General features: G+C 40.9%; 1 protein-coding gene across 3 annotated transcripts in view; it reads left to right on the top strand.

Moving 5' to 3' along the window:
* The first annotated feature begins 1,723 nt into the window (after positions 1–1,723).
* Positions 1,724–24,455, top strand: part of csde1 (cold shock domain containing E1, RNA-binding) — a 49,730-nt gene continuing 26,998 nt past the window's right edge. For all 3 annotated transcript variants that reach the window (XM_060931937.1, XM_060931938.1, XM_060931936.1), the window contains exons 1-2: positions 1,724–1,813; positions 20,804–21,462. The gene's annotated coding sequence lies outside the window, so the exon portion shown is untranslated. The remainder of the gene's footprint in view (positions 1,814–20,803; positions 21,463–24,455) is intronic.

The following is a 24,455-nucleotide window of genomic DNA, read 5'->3' as shown; positions in this document are numbered from 1 at the left end:
ACGTTTGTGGAAGTGTATCATGGCACGAACAAAAGGAGATTTCTGAGGACATCAGAAAAAGCATTGTTGATGCTCATCAGGCTGTAAAAGGTTACAAAACCATCTCTAAAGAGTTTGGACTCCACCAATCCACAGTCAGACAGATTGTGTAAAAATGGAGGAAATTCAAGACCATTGTTACCCTCCCCAGGAGTGGTTGACCAACAAAGATCACTCCAAGAGCAAGGTGTGTAATAGTCGACGAGGTCACAAAGGACCCCAGGGTAACTTCTAAGCAACTGAAGGCCTCTCTCACACTGGCTAATGTTAATGTTCATGAGTCCACCATCAGGAGAACACTGAACAACAATGGTGTGCATGGCAGGGTTGCAAGGAGAAAGCCACTGCTTTCCAAAAAGAACATTGCTGCTCGTCTGCAGTTTGCTAAAGATCACGTGGACTAGCCAGAAGGCTACTGGAAAAATGTTTTGTGGACAGATGAGACCAAAATAGAATTTTTTGGTTTAAATGAGAAGCGTTATGTTTGGAGAAAGGAAAACACTGCATTCCAGCATAAGAACCTTATCCCATCTGTGAAACATGGTGGTGGTAGTATCATGGTTTGGGCCTGTTTTGCTGCACCTGGGCCAGGATGGCTTGCCATCATTGATGGAACAATGAATTCTGAATTATACCAGCGAATTCTAAAGGAAAATGTCAGGACATCTGTCCATGAACTGAATCTCAAGAAAAGGTGGGTCATGCAGCAAGACAACGACCCTAAGCACACAACTCGTTCTACCAAAGAATGGTTAAAGAAGAATAAAGTTAATGTTTTGGAATGGCCAAGTCAAAGTCCTGACCTTAATCCAATCGAAATGTTGTGGAAGGACCTGAGGCGAGCAGTTCATGTGAGGAAACTCACCAACATCCCAGAGTTGAAGCTGTTCTGTACAGAGGAATGGGCTAAAATTCCTCCAAGCCGGTGTGCAGGACTGATCAACAGTTACCGGAAACGTTTAGTTGCAGTCATTGTTGTACAAGGGGGTCACACCAGATACTGAAAGCAAAGGTTCACATACTTTTATGTAATATTGGATCATTTTCGGGGCGGCACGGTGGTGTAGTGGTTAGCGCTGTCGCCTCACAGCAAGAAGGTCCTGGGTTCGAGCCCCGGGGCCGGCGAGGGCCTTTCTGTGTGGAGTTTGCATGTTCTCCCCGTGTCCGCGTGGGTTTCCTCCGGGTGCTCCGGTTTCCCCCACAGTCCAAAGGCATGCAGGTTAGGTTAACTGGTGACTCTAAATTGACCGTAGGTGTGAATGTGAGTGTGAATCTGTGTCTATGTGTCAGCCCTGTGATGACCTGGCGACTTGTCCAGGGTGTACCCCGCCTTTCGCCCGTAGTCAGCTGGGATAGGCTCCAGCTTGCCTGCGACCCTGTAGAAGGATAAAGCGGCTAGAGATAATGAGATGAGATGGATCATTTTCCTCAATAAATAAATGACCAAGTATAATATTTTTGTCTGATTTGTTTAACTGGGTTCTCTTTATCTACTTTTAAGACTTGTGTGAAAACCTGATGATGTTTTAGGTCATAGAAATATCGAAAATTCTAAAGGGTTCACAAACTTTCAAGCACCGCTGGATACACCTGCACATTTCCGATGTTTTGTCTGTTCACTCGGATGATCCGAACAGCCCGCCCTCAGTAGAGCGGAATCTCATTAAACCTCGTGCGCGAGCGTGAAATATCGCGATATTCCTTACTCCTCCTCACTACGTAATGTGCCGTGCTGCTTATGGCGGCGCTGGTGACAGTGCTGAAAGCTGTTGGGGTGAGTTTTTTTTTCCTCTATGTTTTCTTTGTTTATTGAAGTAAGTTACGCAAAAGAACATGAAAGTAAGAGACAGTGCATGGTGTGTATGAGAGTGTGGGATGGTGTGCGGAGTGGCGGTATTGTTTCCCCGGAGGAAGGCCTGGCCTGGGCGCGGGCTGCGCTCGAGCTCTTTGGCGTTTTCGCGAACTAGTTGGCTAAGCAGCGGGGGCGATAGCTAGCCTTTAGCTCGCTGGAGCTTTTGTTGTCTGAGGCGTTTCTGGTTTTCAGATTTACGGGTGGGTTGTTTTTTTATTTTTCTCAGCTGATGACGCGCTGTTGTTCTCAACGGCTTTTCTGAACCGACCAGTTTGTACCAACGTGGCTCGCGAACTGACTGTTTCTGCTAAATATGGCGTTTAGTGAAGCTAGTTATTAGCAGCTAGCTAAGTTCGCTAAGATAACTGCGTGCTTCAGCACATTTTAACTGTTTGTTCGATGGTTGACGCTTTTTCCCCGAAAAAAAAAGCTTAACCACACGAGGCGCACGCACGTGTCACGTGTTTTGTTTTGTTTTTTCCCCTTTCCTCTTTCTCTCCCTTTCTTTTTTAGACACGCAGCAGCTCGGCTGTATTGTGCGGCTGGAGCGCAGTTGTGTGCAGTGAGTTCACTAACTGCTTGTGGACGTGTTTACAAACTGCTTTAGAATAGTATTTCTGCAGAACAGACATTATTTAAACCGTTTCATAAGGATGTGAAATGGAGTACACGAGTAACTTTTTTTTTTTTTAACGTCCTCTCTCTCACACACACACACTGCTCCTTTTATACCTTTTTACTCCTCCTCTTCCTCCCCCTCCTTCTTTCTGTCTCCCAAAGAAAATCAAAGATGTGAGGGGGAAAATACAAGCAGGACTTGTGTTAAAAAAAATAACTTGCAGCCAGATCAGTGGCTTACAAGCAAAGCGAAATTATTAATAGACATTTAAAGGTCACGTGTTTTTGTTTTTTTTCCCTTTCTAGTTATTCTATTTTGACATTCGTGTTTTTAAAGCTAGACTGCCTTTCAGATTTTTCAAGTTTAGCTCATAGAAATACTTTTTTTCTCTGACACCCAGTTATTTTTGTTTAATGGACCAAATTTGAATCAGACTTGCAGTGTTTTTTTCCCTAATAGTTAAGGAATTTAGGGCCACGTGGCCCTGAGTTCTCTGCAATTTTTTTTTCCTGCTTCACCATGACCACTGTTGCCAGATACTGCTGACGTTTTCCAGCCCAAAATATGTTCAAATCCTCCAAAATGCACTTGAAACCGCCCAATCTGGCAACACTGAGACCCAATTCAAGATACTGTCATGCATGACGTGGTGGGTTTCTGCCATTCGTGCAAGGCATTATGGGATACAAATTTGAAACAAGACAGAAAACTGAAGGATGTGAGGGTGCAAATGAAACATGAAAGGTTGACTGACTACAGTAACAGAAAGCAAGAAGAAATGTTATTTACCAGCTGGGAGGTCTGTATGGTGAAATACCGTGACTGAGGTCTTGAAAGTACTGAGCGAGGCCCTCTGGGCCGAGGTCAGTATTCAAGGCCGAAGTCATGGTATTTCACCATACGGACCCACCTTAAGCTGGTAAATAATATTTACTTTTTTTCTTTACCAAATTCTAACAGAAAACGAGAGCGCCTGAAAGGGAAAACCGAGCCGAGCCACCATTTTGAATCCTCATTCACGGCTGTAATGCAAATTGCTTCCTCCTCAGTATACTTCCATGGCGGGGGGGGGACTACATTTTGCCACCTGTGTAGTCCCCTATTTGTACAAATGAGTCATTCAGGATTCAGCCATGTTTTTGCTCCGTGTTAGCAAATTACAGGTTTTTAGCTTTCTCCTGAAATGTTTTCTTTTTTTATTTCTTCCTCAGGATAGTAAAACTCGCTTTCGCTGTGAAGACTGTCATTATCGCTATCCATGCTGTAAAATTAATGCTCTTCTCCTGAGAAATGCTGGCAAAAATTTACAAGATTTTTGATAATCTTATAAATAAATCTTATATAGAAAAGATAAGTGTTGACAAATTCTATGTTGTTGTGAACAAGCGAGTCGCCAGATGTCCGTAACTGGGGTCCGTACCATAGGATACAGACCTGCTCACCAGCCAATCATAGCGCAGGATTTGGACCGTGAAAAAAATAAGACGTTATGTTGTGAAGGAAAGGAAACCTAATAAATATGGGTGGTCATTGAGCACCTTGGTGTGGTCAGATGTACGTTTAGTGATGTAACTGTCAGTACATGGTCAGGGTAAACCTGGGCTTCCTCTGCCTGCTTGACTGCATGAAGCGAGTGATTTCATGCATGTTATTTGCTCAGGAATCCCCTCAAATTAAATAACTTCCCAGCCACAGAATGGCCTGATATTTTGTGAGATATTACAGGAATAGTCATGTATCGTAATGACCAAATTTCAGAGGGGACCAAATGTCACTTTTTTTTTAGGAAATCGAAAAGCCGTCTAGTTTTAATGTTTATCTTTCAAGTAAATATCAGGCTCCAACTTCTTGTCCTCAGTACCAGTTGTGTGGTTGATTTTCTTAAAAGATTTTACCGGATTACATTTTACTCATTTAAGTGGCTGAATCCTGGCTTGTGAATTTGGTACTGTTTGTGAAACCATGCATGGAGCTGAACATTTTTTCCATGTTTGACAAGGACAGTATTGCAGTTCTGCATCGTGAATATTTTACACTGCGGTTATTTAGTGTTTCTTCTTTTCTTTGTGCAATTCTGGCTTACATCTCAACATTAAATATGCCAAGACTGTTCCATCTGCCCTCCTGTTATAACTCTGTGCAGGCGTCCCATAACTGTCCACAGGCGACCCTAATATGTCTTAAGCTGGTTGGCTAATAATAGTCCTGAAATTTCTTTAGTTAACAAACGAATCTGCTTTATTGCAGGCCTGCAGACTTTTATGGTCTGTAATTCATGCAGCTATTAGCTGCTGCAGCAAGGACTGAAACACCTTGGGCTCGTTTGCTTGCTTGCTTCATCTCCATTGCTTTGGATTCTTTTACGTTTGATTTCCTTTGTGCTTCTTGGAGCGCTTTCCCATATGCAAAAGATTTTATCATTCAGCAGCAATGAGCCTGATCCTTGATAATCTGTCAGTTCCATAGAAGAAGTGAGCATTACACAGGCTAAGAAATTTGACCGTTCCTTTCTTAGAAAGAGCAAATGCTGTCTAAAAATGTTTTAGTAAGGTCAGGCTGAATGTGGCACTGGAATATAGAAAGCCACTGCTGGTATGCGTTGCTTTTGGCCTCCTCGGTCACAGCTTTGGCACACAGGTTGTTCGCTTCTCCTAATGCACTGGAAAGTCGTTTCCTAGGAATTGTGCTCTGGACATGTATCGAATGTCTCGTCTGTGTTTCTTGGTAGTTTATCTTCAGAGTTTATTATTAGTGATTTTGATTATTTTATTTATATATATATATATATATATATATATATATATATATATATATATATATATATATATATATATATATATATTAATAAAAAAAAAAAAAACGCAAAAGTCTTGATTTTGGCCTCACTGAAGGAACGTGCGCTTTAAAGCTTACCATGTTGATGTGCTCATTTTTATGAAGGGACCACTGCTCCCCAAGATAGAACCTGACCTATTTGCAAAACATGGCCTAACCTCACAACAAGCTCATTGCGACACACAGTGACTTGCCGTGGTGTCAGGTCAGTGGGGGAAAAACAGCAGGGTCCATCCCTGATTGGTCCAGTCCTTATCTGTGATCTTGCAGTTATCTAGCTCTGCTAATGTGATTGAACCGTTGTACCGAGCTACTTTATGTGAATGATGCCTTTATGCTAAAGATAAAGTAAATCTATAGCTTTGTTTGGATTGGAATAGTTAATTAGCAGGATGTCTGTCTCTCTTTTTAATTTAACATGTCTGCTTCAGTAATAAATCTCTCGCATCAGAGCAGCAATGAAATTACCACAGGAGGAATTTCTAGTGGGTTTTAGTTTCTACAAGCCGGGATGTTTGTCTTATGATGACACTCCATTCACACCATGGCATCCAAGCGGGCAAAGAGGCATAGGAGTAGAGGTGAGATGCTGGCTTTACAGTTTGGGATGAAGCAAGGTTCCAGCAACAATTTTGAAAATACAGTAAAACGAAGCATATGAGATGGATCTGTTTTTCTTTTTGGGACTTGGGTAGTGTTTTTAATACCTAGGGGAGGGTCACTGATGCATGCGCTGCAAGACTGAATATGGCAAGTAGCAGCAGTCGAACACCTTTTATTTTCCAACTTTCTCAGAGGAGGATGGAGTAAAACACCAACATGGCTAGATGGAAGGAAATAAAATCATAGAGGAGCCTGTAAAACAGGAACTTAGCCCAGGATCCTATGGAGATTGCATCCTGTCCGGATGGGCCTTGTATTTAACCCTGGTACACGCATGAGGAGAGGAGGAGGGTAATATGGGAAAGAAATGGGGCCGGGTGAGATGGTGGTATCTTGTAATAAAATGTCATTACTCCTTTTCCCTATGATCTGTGTTTTTATTTTTCAGATGTTTTCAGTAATTACAAACCAAATGGAAGCAGCTGATGTAGAAATGCTTGATCTGTAAAATTGTACACTTCTGTGCAGCTTTTCAGTTATAGTTTAGTAAACGGCTGTTTAACAGTAGGCATATTGGGTGAAAATTCAATCCAGATTGCTTGAAACTGCTCTCATTGAATGCAGAAAAACTTACTTTTTACAGAATGAAAATGTGTTTATCCGTTCTTGAGATATTACAAATCAAAGATTGAAAAACAGCTTAATTTTTAGAAAATTGACCTAATGTTCTGTATGAGGATCACATGGTCCAAAATGGGCCTCATTAACGAGTGAGATCAAATTTTTATTTTTCTTGACTTTTCTATTTTTCAAGATATTTGCATGGAGATTGGCAGGCACATAGGTGATTTGTATACTGAATACAAGGTTTGGAAAAATTTGTCAAAACAAAGTATGCAAATTAGTATCTAATCTGTATTATGCTAATTAGGTAAAACATTAAATTGGTACACTCAAGTTTCACCAAATGGCTATATTTGTGCAATAAAAAGTTGATCTTAACGCTAGTTTATGTCACAAAGAAGGAGAAATCAATGTTAATTATGAAATATGCATAAATAAGCATTGAATGTCATTCACATCTCCCATTCTCTATCAAAATAAAAGTATTTCTAATCCCCTCTTTGTGCTCTGCAGGCCTTTGCATTTCTAAGTAGGGCCTGCAAGGCAAGTTTATTTGTATAGCGCATTTCATACACAGTGGCAGCTCAATGTGCTTTACAGAGGTAAAAGCAAAACAGTAAACAATAGAAAATAAAATTACATAAAATAAAGGGGAAGAGGAAAAATAAGAATTAAACAATAGTAGAAATAAAATAATAAAATGAAGTAAAAGTTCAGTAAAAAAAAGCAGAATAAAATAGAATAAAAGTTAATTTAAAATGTGCAGAGACTGTAAAAGTTAAGTTTAAAACGTAAAGATGACGATATTTATCAGTTAGCAGAAAGCATCTGAAAACAGCTTGGTCTTTAGTCTAGATTTGAAGCTGCCAACAGCAGGAGCGTTTTTAATGTCCTCTGGCAGTTGGTTCCATAGCTGTATTGCATAGTAGCTAAAAGCTGCTTCACCACACTTTGTTTTAACAACAGGTTTTACCAGTAAATTTTGCTGCTGCGATCTGGTAGATCTGATTGGGTTAGGCCACTGCAACATATCAGAGAGGTAATTGGGCCCTGTACCATTTAGAGATTTGTACGCCAGCAACAATGCTTTTAAAGTCAATTCTGTAGCTTACTGGAAGCCAGTGAAGGGACCTTAGAATTGGAGTAATGTGCTCTGTTCTTTTTGTTCGTGTGAGAACCCTAGCCACTGCATTTTGAATCAGCTGAAGTCGTTTGATGGTCTTTTTTGGCAGGCCTGTGAAAAGGCCATTGCAGTAATCAACCCTACTAGAGATGAAGGCATGTATTAGTTTTTCCAGATCATTTTTTGACACAAGTCCTCTTGGAAATGTTTTTAGGTGATTAAATGCCGATTTAGTGATTGCTTTCATGTGACTGACAAAGTTTAGCTCGCTGTCGATGAAAACACCAAGATTTTTAACCATATCTTTTGTTTTAATCCCCTTTGTGTCAAGAATAGTGGTAATCCTGAGTCTTTCATCTTTTTTCCCCAAATAGAATTACTTCTGTTTTATTTGTGTTCAGCTGAAGAAAATTGTGACATCCAGTTGTTGATTTGGTCGATACACTGGTAGAGACATTCAAGGGGGGGCATAATCATTAGGTGATAGAGCAAAGTAAATTTGGGTGTCATCTGCATAGCAGTGATACAAAATTGAGTTGTTCTTGATAATTTGTCCAAGTGGGAGCATATAAAGGTTGAATAGTAATGGTCCAAGGATCAACCCCTGGGGGACACCACAGGTCAAGGACATTGATGTTGAGGTACAATTTCCCATGGTAACAAAAGTTTCTATCTTTTAAGTATGAGTTTAACCAATTGATAACTTTACCAGTCAACCCAACCCAGTGTTCAAGTCGATATAGCAGTATGTTGTGATCAGCAGTATCAAAAGCTGCACTGAGGTCCAGTAACACCAGGACCAATGTTTTGCCTGCATCAGTATTAAGACGCATATCATTAATAACTTTAATCAGCACTGTTTCAGTGCTGTGATTGGCACGAAATCCTGACTGAAAGTTATCAAAACAGCTGTTTGATATCAAGAAGGCAGTTAATTGATTGAAAACTTTTTTTTCAAGGATTTTCCTGATGAATGGAAACAGTTAGCTTCTCTACTGTTGAAAATAGCACACGGGCATTGTTCATATTCCTGTTGATGTTGGAGAAGAAAGACTGTCTTGCTTTACCAATTTCATAATTATATTTACAAAGCATCTCTTTATGGATTTGATAATGGATGTGAAGTTTAGATTTGAGCCATTTTCTTTCAGTCTTCCGACATTCTCTCTCTAGCAGTTTAACAGCTGGGTATTGCTTCCATGGTGCTTTCTGCTTGTCATTGACTCTTTTGATTTTGAATGGAGCAATATCATCCATAATTTGGGTCATATTTAAATTAAAAATTTCCAGTAAGTCGTCTACAGAGTCTGACATTTTAGTTGAGATCTGAGAGAGAGCTTGCTCAAAGAGAACACGTGTTGTTTATGATTCTCCTACCCATAGTCGTTGAGCTGTTCTGAATGTGAGGGGACATAGAAACATCAGAGAAAACACAGAAATGATCAGATAAGGCCAGGTCAACAACAGTAGTAGAAACAGTAAGACCCTTTGCGATAACGAGGTCAAGGGTATGACCATGAGAGTGGGTCGGCCCCTGTACATGATGTACTAGGGTGAAGTTGTCAATAAGTGCAAGTAGTTCTCTGGCATAAGTGTTTTCAGGATTATCTACATGCAAGCTAAAATCCCCAGATATAATAAGACAATCAAACTCTAAGCAAATGACTGACAACAGTTCACCAAACTCTTCCAGAAAAACTTTGGCTGAATGTCTCGGAGGCCTGTAAATAGTTAATAACAATGTGTTAGGAGAGCATGTAACAAGTGCTAGTGTTCTTATATGAAAGAATATAAATTGATTAATATTCACAGCTTTCAAGGCTAACCTTGGAAAACTGTGAGCCACATCCAATAAACAGTTCCAGTTAATTGAATTGAAATTGACACTTGTGTTTCTGATTTCCGGTTTTTATCCCCCGCTGGCCGAAAGGCCCGAAGGGGAATTATGTCGTGTTGATGTCCATCCTGGGAAGGGTGCTCACCTTCTGAAATCAACTCCTCTCACAGTTTTTGGAGGAATTTCGTGAAACTTGATAGGATTCTTTATATGTCAGTACTATGCATATTGTAATTTCGCTCAATTCAGTTCCATTTTACCGGAGTTATGGCAGAGTTGCCAGTAGGGGATATGCCGAGAGACTTGTTGAAAAGACCACTAGGACACCCTGTTAAAGAAAGCGAGACGCGTGTTGTTTTCAGTATGACAGCCATCGAGTGAGGAGTAAACTTGGCCCATGTTTACATTAGACCGTATCAGCGGATCATCAGATTAACGTTTTTAAAACAATTAGTGTGCACACAGCAACACCAATACACAATTTGCGTGCACATAGCAACGCCAATACACGGATACGCTCGGCTCCGCAGGCATCCTGCGCTCCAAATCACTCCGCCCTGAACAGCGAGTGCCCTCTGGAGGGTGCGCACTCCGGCCCTGCGCAGCTCACACAGCGCGCGAGTGGAGTGCACGAGCAGTGATTTGGGACTGAGCCGCTGTGTGTGAGATCCCAGCGCATATCACTTACCACTTGCAAGTGGAAGGATGGCAAGCCTAAAGACAATCATAACTACACAATGGGCAGTATTTGCATCAGTATTTGCAGTATTTTCATACTTTTATACTCTTTAATGAAAGGTGATACAAGGCGGAAGTCCGCGCCGTTTTTCAGCAGTCGCGTCACATGACCAACGCCAGCGAATCAGGAAGGTGGATGTCACAGTGACGTTGTCCAATGAGACGCCAGCTAGAGCTCAGCAGAGCGTATCCGCGTATTCTGAATGTTTACACAGCACCGGAGCTGACACGATCTAGATTGAATACGTGGACCCTGGCGGATTCCCGTTTCCCGGCGTTTCCAGGCGGTTTAATGTAAACGGACAGTGCATCCGCGAAGAAAACGAGACAGATACGGTCTAATGTAAACGTAGCCTAAGAAACAGCTGGGGACTTAACGCTTCGTGACCAAAAAAAAAGTACCGTAAAATAATGACACACAGCAAGAAAAGTGGGAAAACACTAACGCCATAGCTGAGAGGGATATACAGAGACTCAGATTGTTGGCGTGCCCGCGTCTAAGACGTGCTATTTAGAATAATGAATGCATTGTTGAGAGGGGCAGGGGCCAATATGGACGTGAGCATTTTATACCCTATTTGGAACGTTTCGTGGCGTATTACTTGACTTCATGGTCTCAATATCGAAAATCTTGCACAAATATGCAACTTCCAACATAATTATCTGGATATTCAACAGATTTCAGCATCGGATGAATTTGTTTTGACCGCCGCCATATTGAATATACATCGGACCCGTTCGGACCCATTTGTGTATTTACGCCGCCCCGTTTGTAGCGTCCCAAGCGAGTAAAACCTGATCCAAGTCTTTCGCTAGGTGGCGTCTTACGGTCTATGTATGAATATTCGAAAGAGACAAGAAAACATGGATAAGAAGAAGAAAAAAAGAAAAATACATCTACTTTGTCATTCTTCGGCAGAAAGAGAGTACATTCACCTGAAAAAACTGGTACCCCTGATATCCAAGGTAATTAGTCATACTAGATTTACAACTACTACTGCAACATCAACTACTACAGCGTATTATATTATCATGACTATATCTAGTCCAGAAGTTTCAGGGTTTCATTGACAATTTGTCAGTGATCATGTTGAGGGTTTTTTTTTTTTTTTTTTTTTAAATGATAAAAAAATCTGATGTGTATATATTACTATATCTCATAGAAGTTCAGTATTATTGAGGAATCTGAGTGGGATGGTGTTATGGATAATGTGGATTCCAAAAAAAAACAGACCAATAATGGTTGAAATTGGTTGTACAGTGTACTGCAGGCAGCAACACACCAGAAATTGAATCAGTCAAAACTAAGATGTCAGATGATCTGATCATTACTTGTATAAGTTGTTACTATGGTTGTTAAACATTAAAAAAATGTTCAGAGATTGAACTCAATTTTATTTTCTATCATCACAAAATACTGAACAGCATGCAGAACAATCATAGACATACATGTACACACATTGTGATTCTGATGATTTCATCAACTGTTGTATCATTAGTGTCAGACATTATTTATTTTTTTTAAAGATTTTTTTTGGGGGGGGCTTTTTTCACCTTCATTGGATAGGACAGTGTGGAGACAGGACAGGAAATGAGGGGGAGGGATCGGGAAATGACCTCGGGTCGGAATCAAACCCGGGTCCCCGGATTTATGGTATGGCGCCTTAGCCACCTGAGCCACGACACCCCCAGTATAAGCTTGAAGATTCAGCATCCCATCTGATTCTCTGAAATTGGAAGTAGAGATGATTAGAGACAAGCAGAATTATGCCGCTTTTCCACTACAAACGCGGCTGAGTCGGGCTGAGCCGTGCCGTGCTGAGTCGAGCTGAGCGGGGCTGTTGGAGTTGCATTTCGACTACAACCGCGCTGAACCGTGCTGGCTGGAAGTGGGTGGACACATTGGGTGGAGTTAGCGAAAGTGAGTGGACGTCACGTGATGTCGTTAAGCAGCGCAAACAGTGACATCAGTGAGCTTTTAAGCGGTAGTCTCATGACCCGAATAGTAAACAATAAACATGGAGGACATGGAGTCGTTAGTGTTGCTGGTCTTGGTGCTGTGGCTTGTTGTCACCGACAACGCCAACAGATACTGGCAAGAGCGTATAGATGAGGCGAGGCGCATAAGGCTTCAGAAATTCTCGTAATTCTTCTTCTTCCGGGTTTGTGGTGTTTACAGATCCCAGCGTGCTCGCGGGGCGTGTGTGGGCATGTGAGGACACTCCTCCTCACCAATCAGTGCACAGGGGAGTGTCTGCTCACGCCCCCAACCCCACTCGGCTCGGTTTGGCTCGCTTCAGCCCCACTCCAAAACCGTGCGAGTTTTAGGGGCTAAGCAGGGCTGTATAGAAATAGAATAGAAATTATTTCGATTAATATTCACAGCTTTCAAGGCTAACCTCGGAAAAAAAAATGTGGGCTGCATCCAATAAACAATTCCAGTTAATTGAACTGAAACTGAGACTCGTGTTTCTGACTTCCGGTTTTCTTAAAAATATCATTCCGATCACTAAGGTCTCAATATTTTTAATCAAAACTACAGTTATATACTCATAGTTAATTATTTACATGAATCAGTTTGATTTGGAAAAAATAAATCAGTAAAGCTATGAAAACTCACTTCAGAGTCTCCCATGAATCATAAAGTTAAAACTGGCAGATGTAAATTTTTTTGGTGAGTACTTCTTCGGAAACAACGAGAGCTCGAGAACATCCCTGTAAAAGTTATCAGACTGATATGAGTAATCCTGTTGGAAACTGATCAGGAGAGAGAGCCTGACCACTTTCCTGTGACTCAAAAAGGCACTGGCAGTTTCCCGACGTCCCGCGAGCAGCGTGCGCACTCCGTCGTACCAACTTCAACCTGTTATTACTCCCAAAGTAATAACTGCATTCATCTATACATAATGCTTATCTGCACATACTATATTTATTTGTATTATACTGCATTTCTGCTATTTGCACTTCTGATTAGATGCTAACTGCATTTCGTTACCCTGTATTTATACTGAGTAATGACAAAGTTGAATCTAATCTTAAAAAAAAGTACTGAACAGATCTTGGAGAGATTTCTTTGGAAAGCAGAAATTATCAGCTTTTTAATGACCGTATTCAAGATGGAAAAAAGCGGACCGGAAGCCTATAGGAACTCAAAACACTCTACGACCGTGGTGAACTCTTTGTGACCGGCTCAGACTGAAAGCTTTTCCCGCTATCTCATCCAACATTTTAAAAATTTATTTATTTATTTTTTGCTGATATTGATCCAGGTATTGGATTGATGTCCCAAATTACTGCTTGTTAATTTTGTATTGTAATGATGCGTTAGAATGTGAGGCACATGCAGTAAAAGTGGTGATATTTTAAAGATTTAGAAAAGGAGATTTTTGTTAGGCTTTCTATAAAATTTAAATCTGAAATAGACTTCACTATAACGAGACTATGAAGACGTTCTCGTTTTCCCCTCCACTGGGGATTTTTCTCTCCACTGTAATGAAAAACCATCACAAGCTCCCCAACCCATCCTTCAACTAAAGCTTGATTTATTCTTCTGTCTGAACAGGCTTCTGATGCTCTGTAGTGTCCCTCTCAATTGCTACCAAACGCACACCTCTGCAGCGATCGCTCAGTCATGCAACTTCTAACTTGATGTGGAAGCTGGCAGGAGTTTCGGAGGTGTTTGGGCACCGTCTCCTACCTGAAAAACCTTAATCACAGCAAGGTGTTAAGACCTACGCTATATCTCCCATACTGATATGGAAACATTGCTCTTTTTAAATCCATTCTACATCTACATTTGCCATATCTCGCTCAGAGAGACTTGTTTCTCCACAAGTTTCAGCAATCTAATGTCGCCATTTCTTTCAGCAGTTGCCTAATCCATAGTGTCTTCCCAAACTTGGCTCTATAACTTGAAGCGGTGCGGCTGGTCAGAGGGCGAACTCTTCACTGTTGGTGTTGGGCTTGCTTCATGCCCACGTGCAGTCTTAAAGGGCAGGTGAAAGAGTAAAGTCTTAAAGGCACGTTTCAGAGTATCGTGGAAAAAGTGGCAAAATGCAGTAATGTTAGCTACTGAAATTTGTGAATTGATGCTTTACCGTTTCAAATGTCAAATTTACTGGTAAAGGTATTAAATTACTGGTAACTGGAGCAATCCCTAATGTAACTATAGCCAAGTCTTTGCATTTAGAAATCAGATGAGTCAGATTGAACTGTCAATATTAGGCTTGCAACAGTGCACTCGAGTCACCATTTGATTTTCCCACAATGTTTTTGGGAAAAAAAATTTATTCCCCAAAAAAGTCAACTTTTCCTGTTCTTTATGAACTTGTATTCCTTTTGCTAAATTAAAAACAAAACGACTTTTCATTTTCTTGATGACCAACAGTAATAATTTACCCACATTTGTAAAGGTTGGGGTAAAATAGAACAGCCTGTTAACAGAAATATCCCTTTTATTAAAAGAAATCCTAATAACAAATGGGCCTTTTCTGAATCACCATTTTATGAACATTTGTGAAGGCTGTAGTCAGGCTTAAGTATTACCCCCCCCCCCCCCCCCCCAGTCTTTGGTATTCTGTTTAAAAAAAAAAGCTTCTTGTTAAATCTGTTTGTATAGTCAATCACATCTCTTTCCCTTTTTTTTTTTTGTAGTTTTGCAGCATTAGAGCTGTATTACTTCCAGCTAGGTGAAGTCGTGTTTTCCTATTGTTGTAGCCCTCTGCTGTCTAAACAGTGCAGTTACATCTAAGCGAAACACTTGTACAGCCTGATCATCATGATTGATTAGGTTTTTTTTTTAAATTTTGATTCAAATCATAAATTTGTCATGATCTGCCGTTGCACAATATATTGTTCCGTGCCTAGTTAGTATAATCGATACTTAGAAGTGAAGCTGTAGAGAGCCAAATGTTCATCCTGAACAATGTGCCCATAAAGAGCAGGAATTATGTTAAAAACCCTAGACTTTATTTATTTATTTATTTATTTTTTAAGGGTGGCACATTACACAGGTTAGAGCTTGTCAGGCTAAACTCCTGTTTGATTCAACAGCCCATGAAACGGTTTGTGTAATGTTAAGAGGATTGTCCAAGAAGCCAACAGCAGTTGCTTAATTTAAATGGACAAGCTTGAGATTGCACTGCTGTTCCATAAATACACATGTATCTCGAGGTGTGTGCTGAGACTTGTTGAGCCACCAGGCTGGGTGCAGTTCAGTCAGCTGCCTTTGCCACATGTGCACAGTAGCAGCTGAAGAAACTGTATTTTAGTCCTATGAGCCTGTCGGCAAAGAACTTGGAGTTTCAGTAAACATGAGTCTCAGATGTGCGTACCCGTCGGGGATTTAATCATCAGATGAGAACACAGGTAGACAAATGATAGATTAATTAGCGAGCCTACCAGGCAAGTAAAAGCTCTGATGTGCTGCCCAGTCTTAAGTAGGGATGGCGAAAACTAAAAAAATCTTGACCGACCACCGAGCCTCATTAGCTGGTTAAAGTCGGTTAACCTATGAGTTTTTAAACAGGGATGCAAACGGTGCGCCTTTTTCACGGCTCGTGCAGATCCGATTTTTTTTGGGGGGGGCGGCGCTTTGGAGTGTCTGAATAATTTCATCAGAGTAAATTCTGTATTAAAATTACTACATAAGCAAATGCCGTTACAGTCCATGAAAAAGCCGTGAAAAAGTAGTTTGTGTGGAGAGATGTGATCTGCAAGAACATGCATTGTTGACTACAGACCGAAACATACTTTCAGAATGCACTGGCCAAGGCAGGACTAAACTCGATGTGCCTTCTAATAATAATTAAAAAAAAAAAACAGAATAGTAATTTGTAAGCTAAAAAGCCTGTGTCTACACTTTACATAGGTTTATATGACCAGTGACATGAAACAAGTTCAGTTACACAAATTGAAACGTAGCGATTTTCTATGCTATGGAAAGTCCGCACTATAATGACGGGCGTACTAACACCTTCTGCGCGCTTCGGCAGCACATTGATGCGGAGCTCAGATATCAATGCGCTGCCGAAGCGCGCAGAAGGTGTTAGTACGCCTGTCATTATAGTGCGGACTTTCCATAGCATAGAAAATCGCTACGTTTCAATTTGTGTAACTGAACTTGTTTCATATCACTGGTCATACAAACCTATGTAAACAGGAAAAACGCAGAAGAGTTTGGTCGCATCTAACTACAGCCCCAAAAAATACCATTGGCCATGCTGAGCCTAGCTACATTGCTAACAGGAGTGACAGCGCGTCTGACTGACTGGGAGGTCGCACAAAGCTCGGAGAGGTACGGAGCAGCTCGTCTCAATTCCGATAAGAGCATATTTCATTATGGAAGTACGGTGGACTGTTCCTTTAAACGCACAATACAAGTGACATGTATTAATGTAAATGCAGGTATGTGTGGTTTTTTTTTTTTTTTAAATAATCCAAATGAGAGTCGGAGCTTACCTGTCTGTGTTCTCGCTTCTTGAAGGCCGATCTTGTGGCCAATTGTTTTTGAAACAATCTGACTTTCAGTTGTTCGTCCACTCCAGTTCTCCATTCATTCGCTTCTTCCACGTAAGGGTGAGATGGCAACAATATCCAGTTTAGAAATCCGATGGCTAGTCCACTCATTCTCCATTTTGTCCATACAGAGTACTCCACCATTACTGCTCGGCTCAGGCAATTATTAAAACCCGGGACGGAACGGGACGTCGCCAGTTTTAGTAACAACCGTGGGGAGGTCACTGCCCGAGCGATATATCGCATCCCGTTCCATCCTGGGTTTAGATCAGAGGTCTCGTACGAGTCTTCAGTAAAACGAGCAGAGGAGAGACCACTTCATAGGTGCCCAATGTGCCTGTGAACTTCTTGCAAAACATGTCCAAGTCTTTACAGTTGGAATATTCTTGGACCATGAATGCAATGTAAATCCACCTTCTGTCGTGTTGCTACACCGGCCAGCAACACGTCTACACATAGGTGCATGGTGATAAATTAGCTCAAAATGGAGGATCAGAGTTGCAGTCAGCTGTGTTTTAGGCCCTGTCCACACGGCAACGGATTCAGGTGACTCCGATACAATTGCTTATCGTTTAGGCCTGGCGTCCACACGGCACCGGCGTTTTGGGTGCCCAAAACGCAATCTTTTTGAGAACGGGTTCCAGAGTGGGAAGATCTGGCAACGTTGCCGTTGTGAAGTCGTCTGGATGAGTAAAACGGATTTGTTTACGATGACGTCACAACCACATGACTGTGAGTGCTTCACGCCGGGTAGAAGTGTAACGAATATCACCAGGAAAAAGCCTTACAGAGCACTGGTGAGAGTGAAACACGAGCTTGGATATTATTATTATTATGTTCAGTGTTAGTTCACAGTAGTAATGCAAGAAGCAGAATAGTGACCGTAATAGTGAAGCAAAAACATGCAATTGTACTAACACTGCAGCTCTACAGCAAAATATTCATTTATAAAATGGTCTGATTCTTAACACCAGTAGTGCCAATGATCTTCTCATTGCGATGCGAGTTGTCAACAAATCCTATAACTTGGTTCATGAAACGTGCTTACAAAATATTTTCACTGTGAATATTGTGTAATGGTGCAAAGTGAGAGAGAGAGAGACTCTGCCCTTAGGGCAGAGTCAATCCCGCCAGCAAAAATAGGGGGGAAAAAAGGAGCGATCTCACCTCTTCAGATGCTGGTTTTAGTCCTACAATACATTCCTCAAAAAGGGTGTAGAGGAGCAAATTAATCCATCAACGTGTAGTATTCAATTTATTCCGGACCATTAAAGACGCCGCCTTCCACGTAGAATCATAAGTCATCCTCGCCGCCATATTGGATAGGTCAAAGCGGAGAATAAAGATTAGCTGCGTTTAACTGTACCGTCCAAACGGGATCACATGGGATTACCTTTCACAGGTGAGACTGGAAAAATACTTTTCATTGTATTTGGTCATTATAATGTAATTTTACGAACAGATTTTTCTGACTTTGTGGCTAATATGAAGTCTCGCGCATAATAGTTTATGTGCATGCGTCCTTACTACTTCTATTGTTCTGGTGTCTCCGAAGGGACCGTCTTACAGCGCCCCTAGAGGTGTGGCATGTGTATTGCATCGTTTTCAGCAAGCGTTGCGTTGCCATATGGACCTGATATTTTACTGATCGTTGCCCATTTGGACGCGATATATTTTTAAATAACATCTCGTTGCCGTTGTCTTGTGGATGTAGCCTTAGTCTAGCGGAAATGGCGATGAGACCGATAGACTTCCTGCTGTGACCTTATGGACATCAGTCATTCACTCAGACTGCTACCTATATAAATCACTTTAATCGTAAAAATTACTATATTAGATTAGATATTACTATATTTAACTATTCCTGTGCCGTTCTTAAGGTCTCAAGGCATTTATAAACGAAAGTGAGGCCATGGCTCTGCGTATATGCTGTAAGTGAACTGTAGCAGTAGGGGAAGGCTTTAAGGAGCCATAAGGTGCTTTGAGACGTGGTTCTTGAAGCTGTTGGAGGAGGTTCCCCTTTTTTGTGTGTCTGCACTGCAGGAACTGAATGATCGTAGTTCTTAGAACACTGTTTTGAGTGACTACTTTAGCTCCTACTTCAGGGTATGTACTCTCCCAGCATGAGAACCATGAGTGAAATAAGTGCATGGTGATCGGTGGAATACAAGCCAATGCAGCACTGGCAACCTGCATTTTTAAAAATTTATGTAAAATGTGAGCTGTGGAAACAACTTGTAGCCATCTTAACATTAGGGGTAAAAAAAAAAAAAGTTTGTGGGAGAACAATCCACGAACAAATAGACCAATTATAAGGTCCAGGCTTTAGTAACCGTTAGGTGTAACAAGTCACGATACTGAGTTCATGGTTTGATTTTCCTATGATATTTTTGGGGAAAATTTTATTACCAGAAAAGGCAATCGTTATTTTCCTGTTCATCAACTTGAACAAAAGGAATTGAAGTCCTTTTTATTTCATTTTCTTGATCATATTTACACACACTTGTAAAGGTTGTAGTAAAATATAAGCCTATTAACTAAAATATTCCTTTTATTAAAAATTAAAGTTAATACCGAAGGCCTTTCCTTAAACTTTTTATGAACGTTTTACTACCTATCTCTTTTTAGCTTTCAGTAGTGTGTAAAAAGAGCTCTGATTCTTTGTACAGTCATTTGCACAACAGCTCTTTCCCCGTTTTAGATCTGTTTGTCGGAGTCGTGCATTCTTGCGATTTTACGCCCTCTGCTGAAAAACGAAGATTATTAGGCTGCTTAATCGTAATTTATTTATAACAATCGATTTGAATCAATTGCAACACAAATTTATCATCGCACAGTATAACGTTACGTGCCTATTGAGAGTATGTGAGCTGAGGAAATGCAGTGCAATTTTGATGTCTAAACAAAATACAAGTCTTTGCTAGCATTTCTTGCTAACGTCACGTCAAGCATTCCTACTGGTTGTGCAAATGCGAAGACTTGAAAAATACCCTTGAAGATAGGTAGTTATCGAGGAGCTCCTCAATGGTCAGTAAGTCCCTAGAACTTTTGTCCAAAAGTTCTGTAATATTTTTCACTCCTGATAGTGCCTCTAGATGAAGGATGTGTTGCATGGAAGAGCCTTAGTGGAGTCTGGCAGGCAGAGGTGAAGGTTTAGCCACAGCACGTATAATTTTTGACGCCGTGCGATAAGGGAGACGCATACAGTTTTGTGCTTTTTGGCTAAAGCAGTGGTCAGACTAAACACACCGTTTTACCTAGGTGAAAATCCATTTGGGATCTCGATGGGTAAGGGCATGAAGAGAAATGCACTTATTTATTTATAATGTTCACTTTTTATTCAAGTTATTTGGGTGAAATTTGACCTGTGTGTTCATGACCCAATAGAAAACAAGATTGGGATTTTACTAGCTTTAAAGTGTAGCAGCTGCTAATAAGTCGCGATCACACTGGAATTTTGCCTTGCTATTTTCTTGCTGTTGCTCGCTGCACATCTGCCATCGGTTATTTTCATGACCAGCAGGTTATTTTTGTTGCAAATAGCAATGCTAATCCAAAATTGCAGCAAAAACACATGGATGCTAAGGGTCATCACATATTTGGCTTGGTTCAGTTAAAGTGGTATTGATATGTTTCATGATGTATTCCATTTTTTGAGTAAACAAACTCCAAGTTGGACTGTGTCTGAAGTGTTTTTATAGTGCAGCACTTGTCTAATTAGTTGGATCCCCAGCTAGAATTTACTGTGCTTGTATTAAGACACACACAAAGCCACATTTCTCAAATTTTCCTCTTGTTTGAGCCCCTCCAATGTGAAATAGTTCCACTTGGAGTCTGAACTGATTTGCCCTTCATTTTAATTAAGCTACTTCTGTGTTAAACGTCTCGTATTAAGCCACACTTTTGATGTATAGAGGCTCATCTTGTGCCTTGGCTTCATCTTTGGAAAAATGTCCCTTCCTGAAGGTATGACAATATTTTAACATTGTGCATGTCTTTCTTTTTCTCTCTACACAGTATGAAGTGAAAAAGAACTGACTTTTGTACCATCTGAAACTCCTGCTTCAAGTTCAGATCAATCGGAAGAAACAAATCAAGGAAAATAAAAAACAAAGACCACGCCTGAAAACAATCCAGTGATGCATTAGTTTTGAAGAAAAGCCTCGATCGAACTTCAACCACAACGACCAAACTAAGCAACCAAAGAAATTTAAAAACAGCTACTCCGCCTGACGCAACCGACCATCAACATTAACGGCAAAGACGATTTGTGATCTGAGACAAGAAGTTTGTGCCTACTCAACAGCTTTGACAAAGCACACGTCCCAACGCTGCTCCAAGCCCTTCTTATCCTCCCTGCACTTCCACTCCACTGGGGTGCGGAGTGGGCTGCTGTCTACTAGTTTAACTTTCTTTCTTTTCCTGTTATTTTGCGCTGTTCATCTTGTCCCAACCAGTGTTCTCACTCCTGCATTTGCCTTGTTTCTTTATTTCTTTTGTCCCCTGTTGTTTTTTTAATTTATTTTTTTGGAAGCTTTTTTTTTTTTTTTTTTTAAATAGAACGTGTTCCAGCCAACTGAAGAAAACAAAAGCATACGTGTGCTAAAGAGCAGTTTAAATCTTTGGCTCAGTGTTAATTGTGACGTCAAAACACCAGATCAAGCCATCTAAGCAAGGTGGGTAGCCCTTATTTTTATTTTTTTTTTAATAAAATATATATTTTACAGTTGTATATTGATCATTTGTGCAAATAACCTAAAGAATTTGCATTACTGGAACACACTACATGTGGACCGTGATCACCAGAGTGCTTTGTGAATATTTTTCCAGTGTTCTCCCTTTTCTGTAAGCTTTTGTATTCTATATAATAGTTTATTAAGTCCATTATAAGGTGCTGTATTTTGTACTTTTTCATATTCTATATGTCTAACCTTGTTCAAGTGAAACATATGGTCATTTAAAATGTAATACGAAACTGATTTATTTGGCTAATTTGCTCTTGGATTTGTCCATTATTAATGTCATTGACATAACCCAAAAGTTGAGTTGGAGGTACTGTAGAAACTTTTTTGCTTCCAAACTGAAGAACATGGAATGCAATCTAGATTAGGTTACTCTGCGTTAGCACGTTTCATATGATCTAAACTCAAATGTGGCAACAGCTGTTTAACTAAAGTGCCAGTTATTGTTGATGCTCTTCTGTTTTGATAGCATTCCAGTTGTCTGAAATTGGTGCTCTACCAAACTGATTAGCTTATGAACATGGGACATTATTGGGTTAAAATGACACTAAACAAGAATTTAGTCAAATCTCTTACCCCCATCCCCTCTTGCACATATTTGCCCCCAAACCTTAAGTATCTTCCCAGGGGATGACTGTTACTTCCCCACCCCCTTTTTTTCTCTTATCACACTACCACACCCTTCCTTTCACAATTGCAGAGATTGTCATCTTAATCAATAAAAGAGAAGGAAAACAAGAATTAAAAAAAGTCTGCAAAGACAAATAAATTGAAGGCTAAAATGTCCTGTAGAAGTCAAGGCTAATTCCGGTGTGGTGAATTTGGCCAGGGTTGTATGGCAGAATAATGGGCAGTCCCTGGAAAGGCTTTGTAGAGTTTACCTTGCCTGCGTCGCCTCCTGCTGCGTTTGTTAGTGCTGAGCTGAGCAGCGCACCTACTGTCGGCCTCAGCCTGTCTCCATATGGCAGATCCGTAAGTGCCGCCCGTCTGCCTTTCACTCCACTGTCCTTCCTACCCCACTCGTCTTTTCCATCCACACCCTACTTTCACTTTGCTCTGCTCTGTTCAGTTTAACCTTCTCATGACCCCATTACCCAGCCTCCAGACTCAGAGACTAGCTTCGGCTCAGAGACGGTCCGAGGGGTGGCAGGCAAGGCCAGGGACATTATCTTGCTTACCTTGCTGGCATTTCCCCCCCCCCCCCCCCCTCCCCCGGTAGTTAAGGGGTAAGAAAGCAGGTTACTAATTACCAATAACTTTTAAGAATGGAATGTTTCTTGCGTTTGTATTATTTCTGGGAGATGAGATGATGCATGCCAGATTGTGATAATTCCAAACCGGCTAGTTCAGTTATTCTCGCACACCTGAGAAACTGATATGCCTCCATGCTCCACTTTACCTGGAAAGGGCTGATGTATTGATATTCAACCTTGATGAGCAGGTCACTGACTTGCTAATGAGGGTGATATGGAAGCTAGCAGAAGCCACTAACATTGTATGCAGTGTAATAAAGCATGCAGGTTTGGTTCAATTTAGCTATATGATGCTGAAATTGAGTCAGTCATGCTTAGCCAAGACTTTGCTTCTTTATTTGTGCCCAGTTTGCCACTTTGAATTTTTTTTGAAATAATGCAATTGTCCATGTTTTCTTTTTGAATGAAGTTGCTATTTTTTTTTAAAGACCTATATGAAACAATTCATAAAATAGTGCTGTGAATAGAAATGGGGAAAATGTCACATCCCTATGCTAATCCTTAGTTTACAAATGTCTCTGTCCAGAGTTGCTACCCTTCATAAAATGAGCAAACATTTATATAAAAAAAAATTAATAATGAAAAGATGAACATGTGCTGTTTTCAGTTCTATGTTGAACTGGAAGACCAGCTCATCTTAAAGGCCAATTTATGCTGACAACCCAGTCCTCGCAGACGGTGTCGCAGATGGTGTCTGCGTAGCCCCCCCCCCACCTTCGCAGACGCTCTGCACGCACCTCCCAAAAATTGTGACTACCGCAGAAGCCTCGCAGACAAGAGGGCTCTGATTGGTCCACTGTACATCCGCTGTACACGCACTTCCGCTTCCCTACTTTCCCGGTTTGGTTTGTTTTCACGACCGGCATTTTTAAAAACACGAGCGAAGCTGGAGCAGCATGAAGAGCGGTTGATTGAGGAAGTACGTACATCTATAAGACTCCAGTTCTAGTCATTTATAAAAAAAAAAGTTCTAGTCATTATAAGTAACCGGAGGATAAACACTCCACTAACCACACCCACCAACTACTCCTAGTGACTTCGCGCCCCCTTGCGTTGTGCCGGTGAATAACATCGCGCACGCCTATTACTCCCCGCTCAACAATAAATTACAACTGTCTGCGAAAAGCTATCTGCGAAAGCCTTGTCGCACGAGCATGCAGAGGCCTTTAGTTTTATTTATGGCAGTGTTTGAACATTTTGGCACCTTTAACCAGGTTTTGCTGAAATTTCATGTTTGTCACAATGGGCCCCTGAACAACCAGCTGCTAAACAGCTCCAACACACAAATCCTTCATCCTCCTTGTATGTCAGCAAACATGCTGATGGTGTTCATGACCAAAAGGTTCAACTTTTGGTCTCGCACATTACCAGTTGTATGTCTAATGATGCTTGAAGTTCAAGCGTTGCTTTTTGTGGAGATGCTCTCAAGAAGGGCTTCTAGCCTGCAGTGCTTCCAAACAGTTGCTTGATATGAAAGTGGTCTTGAACAGGTTGATTCTGAAACTTGAATACCACAAGAATCAAGTAAACTTTGCTCATCTAAAGACTGCTCTTGGGTCCCCCATCCTCCTTACTTTGTTCATGGGCCCAATGACGGGCAAATTTCTAACTGCTTCAGATATTTAAACTTGACATTTTAACTAATTTATATCCATCACCTGATTTTGTGCAGGT

This window comes from Neoarius graeffei, chromosome 10 (assembly GCF_027579695.1).
Source record: "Neoarius graeffei isolate fNeoGra1 chromosome 10, fNeoGra1.pri, whole genome shotgun sequence".
Classification (NCBI taxonomy): Eukaryota; Metazoa; Chordata; class Actinopteri; order Siluriformes; family Ariidae; genus Neoarius; species Neoarius graeffei.
This window is presented reverse-complemented; position numbering and strand designations above follow the sequence as displayed.